Source organism: Myotis brandtii, unplaced genomic scaffold (assembly GCF_000412655.1).
Source record: "Myotis brandtii unplaced genomic scaffold, ASM41265v1 scaffold433, whole genome shotgun sequence".
Lineage (NCBI taxonomy): Eukaryota > Metazoa > Chordata > Mammalia > Chiroptera > Vespertilionidae > Myotis > Myotis brandtii.
Window position 1 is genome coordinate 856,111 of NW_005366559.1, and position 5,782 is coordinate 861,892.

The 5,782-nt window shown below is 50.9% G+C and overlaps 1 protein-coding gene across 1 annotated transcript in view; it reads right to left on the bottom strand.

The window, feature by feature from the left end:
- Nucleotides 1–5,782, bottom strand: part of OSBPL1A (oxysterol binding protein-like 1A) — a 119,070-nt gene that overhangs the window by 102,619 nt on the left and 10,669 nt on the right. The gene's annotated exons all lie outside the window — the stretch shown is intronic.

The window sequence follows — 5,782 nt, forward strand, 5'->3', positions numbered from 1 at the left end:
AACAACTGTAATAATCTGAACAATAAAGATTTATTTTAAAAAATAAAGAACTGTCCTCAATGTGTATCAACAAATGCTGTCCCCAAGCCCCAGGGCCACTGCACAGCGAAAATGGTCGGGGATTGGCCCGTACCACAGCCTCTCGTGCTCCCACAGCCCAGTGCCTTAGGGGCTCCCTCACTGCCCACACACCTCCCGGGGTGCTCTGGGGGCGCCACCTTCTCCGGTGAGTCCTTCATTATTGGCATCTCCAATAGCCACACTCCTAACCGTCCCACCATTGTTCAGATACTGTTGACTGAAATTCATATTTGCATTTCCAACTCTCTTCTAGACACCTCCATTCTGATGGTATAAAATACCCCACGCTGAGATGGTGCAGAGCCGGACCTGTCGTCACACACACATACACACACACACATGCACACACGCACATACTACCTCGTCCCCTCCACAACTGCTTCCACAATGAATTGCCCCATTATCCACCTCACTTCTCAAGTCAGAAATGAGAATCCTCTTGCCTGCGTTCTGCCTTTCACCATTCCCACTTCTCCTACTGCCACATCCCCCAGAACAGTTCTCCCAGACCTCATTCCCAAAGAGATTCTGGATGAAGAAATCAAACTTCCCAGAATCCTAAATTATCTTAAACTCACTCCAAACATTCTTTATACTCTTTACTACTTATCGTGGATATTCAAAGAGTTTTGTTCAAGAAAAAGAAATATTGAATTTAGAAATATTTGCAAAGAACAATACCCCAATTGGAATATGAAAACACTAATAACGGTGTTACAGGCAATAGTCACAAAGACAATGTCATGAGGACAAAAAGGAGAGAGTGTCATGGGGGACAGAAAGGAGACAGTGTCATGGAGGACAGAAAGGAGACAGTGTCATGGAGGACAGAAAGGAGACAGTGTCATGGAGGACAGAAAGGAGACAGTGTCATGGAGGACAGAAAGGAGACAGTGTCATGGAGGACAGAAAGGAGACAGTGTCATGGAGGACAGAAAGGAGACAGTGTCATGGAGGACAGAAAGGAGACAGTGTCATGGAGGACAGAAAGGAGACAGTGTCATGGAGGACAGAAAGGAGACAGTGTCATGGAGGACAGAAAGGAGACAGTGTCATGGAGGACAGAAAGGAGACAGTGTCATGGAGGACAGAAAGGAGACAGTGTCATGGAGGACAGAAAGGAGACAGTGTCATGGAGGACAGAAAGGAGACAGTGTCATGGAGGACAGAAAGGAGACAGTGTCATGGAGGACAGAAAGGAGACAGTGTCATGGAGGACAGAAAGGAGACAGTGTCATGGAGGACAGAAAGGAGACAGTGTCATGGAGGACAGAAAGGAGACAGTGTCATGGAGGACAGAAAGGAGACAGTGTCATGGAGGACAGAAAGGAGACAGTGTCATGGAGGACAGAAAGGAGACAGTGTCATGGAGGACAGAAAGGAGACAGTGTCATGGAGGACAGAAAGGAGACAGTGTCATGGAGGACAGAAAGGAGACAGTGTCATGGAGGACAGAAAGGAGACAGTGTCATGGAGGACAGAAAGGAGACAGTGTCATGGAGGACAGAAAGGAGACAGTGTCATGGAGGACAGAAAGGAGACAGTGTCATGGAGGACAGAAAGGAGACAGTGTCATGGAGGACAGAAAGGAGACAGTGTCATGGAGGACAGAAAGGAGACAGTGTCATGGAGGACAGAAAGGAGACAGTGTCATGGAGGACAGAAAGGAGACAGTGTCATGGAGGACAGAAAGGAGACAGTGTCATGGAGGACAGAAAGGAGACAGTGTCATGGAGGACAGAAAGGAGACAGTGTCATGGAGGACAGAAAGGAGACAGTGTCATGGAGGACAGAAAGGAGACAGTGTCATGGAGGACAGAAAGGAGACAGTGTCATGGAGGACAGAAAGGAGACAGTGTCATGGAGGACAGAAAGGAGACAGTGTCATGGAGGACAGAAAGGAGACAGTGTCATGGAGGACAGAAAGGAGACAGTGTCATGGAGGACAGAAAGGAGACAGTGTCATGGAGGACAGAAAGGAGACAGTGTCATGGAGGACAGAAAGGAGACAGTGTCATGGAGGACAGAAAGGAGACAGTGTCATGGAGGACAGAAAGGAGACAGTGTCATGGAGGACAGAAAGGAGACAGTGTCATGGAGGACAGAAAGGAGACAGTGTCATGGAGGACAGAAAGGAGACAGTGTCATGGAGGACAGAAAGGAGACAGTGTCATGGAGGACAGAAAGGAGACAGTGTCATGGAGGACAGAAAGGAGACAGTGTCATGGAGGACAGAAAGGAGACAGTGTCATGGAGGACAGAAAGGAGACAGTGTCATGGAGGACAGAAAGGAGACAGTGTCATGGAGGACAGAAAGGAGACAGTGTCATGGAGGACAGAAAGGAGACAGTGTCATGGAGGACAGAAAGGAGACAGTGTCATGGAGGACAGAAAGGAGACAGTGTCATGGAGGACAGAAAGGAGACAGTGTCATGGAGGACAGAAAGGAGACAGTGTCATGGAGGACAGAAAGGAGACAGTGTCATGGAGGACAGAAAGGAGACAGTGTCATGGAGGACAGAAAGGAGACAGTGTCATGGAGGACAGAAAGGAGACAGTGTCATGGAGGACAGAAAGGAGACAGTGTCATGGAGGACAGAAAGGAGACAGTGTCATGGAGGACAGAAAGGAGACAGTGTCATGGAGGACAGAAAGGAGACAGTGTCATGGAGGACAGAAAGGAGACAGTGTCATGGAGGACAGAAAGGAGACAGTGTCATGGAGGACAGAAAGGAGACAGTGTCATGGAGGACAGAAAGGAGACAGTGTCATGGAGGACAGAAAGGAGACAGTGTCATGGAGGACAGAAAGGAGACAGTGTCATGGAGGACAGAAAGGAGACAGTGTCATGGAGGACAGAAAGGAGACAGTGTCATGGAGGACAGAAAGGAGACAGTGTCATGGAGGACAGAAAGGAGACAGTGTCATGGAGGACAGAAAGGAGACAGTGTCATGGAGGACAGAAAGGAGACAGTGTCATGGAGGACAGAAAGGAGACAGTGTCATGGAGGACAGAAAGGAGACAGTGTCATGGAGGACAGAAAGGAGACAGTGTCATGGAGGACAGAAAGGAGACAGTGTCATGGAGGACAGAAAGGAGACAGTGTCATGGAGGACAGAAAGGAGACAGTGTCATGGAGGACAGAAAGGAGACAGTGTCATGGAGGACAGAAAGGAGACAGTGTCATGGAGGACAGAAAGGAGACAGTGTCATGGAGGACAGAAAGGAGACAGTGTCATGGAGGACAGAAAGGAGACAGTGTCATGGAGGACAGAAAGGAGACAGTGTCATGGAGGACAGAAAGGAGACAGTGTCATGGAGGACAGAAAGGAGACAGTGTCATGGAGGACAGAAAGGAGACAGTGTCATGGAGGACAGAAAGGAGACAGTGTCATGGAGGACAGAAAGGAGACAGTGTCATGGAGGACAGAAAGGAGACAGTGTCATGGAGGACAGAAAGGAGACAGTGTCATGGAGGACAGAAAGGAGACAGTGTCATGGAGGACAGAAAGGAGACAGTGTCATGGAGGACAGAAAGGAGACAGTGTCATGGGGGACAGAAAGGAGACAGTGTCATGGGGGACAGTCAAACATCTTCCCATCAGACCTGAGCAGAGAGGACAGCAATTGGCAGATCTAGGTGCCGACAGTGGGGTGTAAGTTCTTATTCTGCTTCTAAACGTCTTCCTGGAAACAACTCATGTACGTAAAGTGTGCTATGCCTATAAGCATATTCACTTTTACTTTATTTGCAAGAATCTCTCACCATGAGCAACAGGCGAAATCATGAACACACTCTCGTACCCTGGCACCAGCTACCAGCAAAGCTGACGAAGGAGGCACCGCCTTTCCAGCCTGAAGAGCTACCCAGACCCTCAACTGCCCAGAGCGCTTCCTTCTCTCGCTCTGACTGGGCCTCCTATGCTGATTGTGCAAATGAATATGAACGCGGAGCCACTTTAAGACGGGTCGGAGCTGCATCCCAGAGGCACTGTCTTGCACATCTCAGCCTTTAGATGATTCTCCTGTCCTCGCCACTGTCTATTGTTGACCTGTTTAAGAAAGACACTGCGCAGGGGAGGGCACAAGCATTACCCTACAAACCTGTCTCCCGCGGGCAGTGGTGCAGGACTGGGGTGGCAGAATGGAGGGGGGAGGGGAGTGCAGGCCTGGTTGGGCAGGATAAAGGGGATGGGGGGTACAGGCCTGGGGGGGGCAGGATGGAGGGGGTAAAAAGGGGAAATGGGGGACATCTGTAATACTGTCAACAATAAAAATACAAATTTAAAAATAAAATAAAAGCCGTTAAGACACTGACCACCTTTACGAGAGGGCAGCTCTGGGGACAGACACATGGGTCACAGGGGTGTTTGCCTGCACGACCCCCTAGGGTGTCAGTTTAGCTCCGAGACCCAGTCTCATGGAGCCGTCTGGCGCTCTCCCTCATCCTGTGAGCGCTGGCGTTGGCTCCCTGGCGTTCAGAAGCGCATGTCAGCGCCTTCGCAGCCCAGCCGCCCAGCCGCCGGCTGTAGGTTCCCATCGCGTCTTTTTCTCAGCCCAGAGGCTCTCAGGGGGTTTGTCCTGAACACGAGCCCTCACCCTCCGAGGCTCCTTCCTGGGAACTCCAGCCGTACGTGGACCACACACTGGCTTCCTCTTGTCTTTGTAATGAATGTGTATCGACAGGCTTAGCCAGAATGACGTAAATAATGCAGCCCTCCCAGAAAACCCGTCCGCCTTTAGAAGAGAGAATTCCGAATCGCAGGGTCAGTGGGACACGTTATTGATTGATCGGCAGGAACTTATAAAAGACAAAGGAAAGCCAGCTCCAAAGGACGTGCCCCTGAGCGGGTGCAGTAACCTGTCTCACTGGTGCCCCCGCTGGCGGCTCGGGGGATGGATGACCTCCAGCACCAAGAGGTGGCCGGTGGATTCCCAGTCAGGATTCCCCATCAGGGCACACGCCCAGGTCCTGTGGCTCCAGCCCCGGTGGGGGGGCGGGGGGGGCATGCCTGGGGCAGCCAATCGATGTTTCTCTCTCTCTCCCTCTTGCTCCCTTCCTTTCTCTCTAAAAAGCATTTTACAATTCTTAAAAACAAAAAGGAATTACAATACATTTTACCATTTTCTCCATTTCTCAGGGTTTGGAAAAACAAGTAAGACAGAAATAAAAACAACAAGAAATGCCAGGAAAAGGTGATTCCCACTTAGAAGCGCTGCTCACATCCAGCCCCACCCTGTCCACTCTGCTGGGCGAAGCCTGTGATTGTCTACGTGAGCCCATGCCCACTGCCCTTAGGACACAGTCTGACTGACAGGCAGGAGGTGGTGACATTTCTAACCTTATTAACATCTCTTCTCCGATTTCCACTTCCAAGTTGAGGACCGCCCACTAACTGGCCTGAGGCGACCTGGGGGGAGGGGGGCAGTAAGGCAAGGGTCACTGAGGATGACAAATCGGGAGCATCTGGCCTTCAAAATGGTGACGACTCAGAACCCGTCCTTCCGGAAGGACCGGGGGTTGGGGATCCTTTCAGCTGCATCGAGGGCTGCACTTGGTGGACCACCCGACCATTGCTTCTTCCTGCTCCTCTGAGGGGGAGGGGGTGACGACTCACCCGTCCTTCCGGAAGGACCGGGGGTTGGGGATCCTTTCAGCTGCATCGAGGGCTGCACTTGGTGGACCACCCGACCATCATT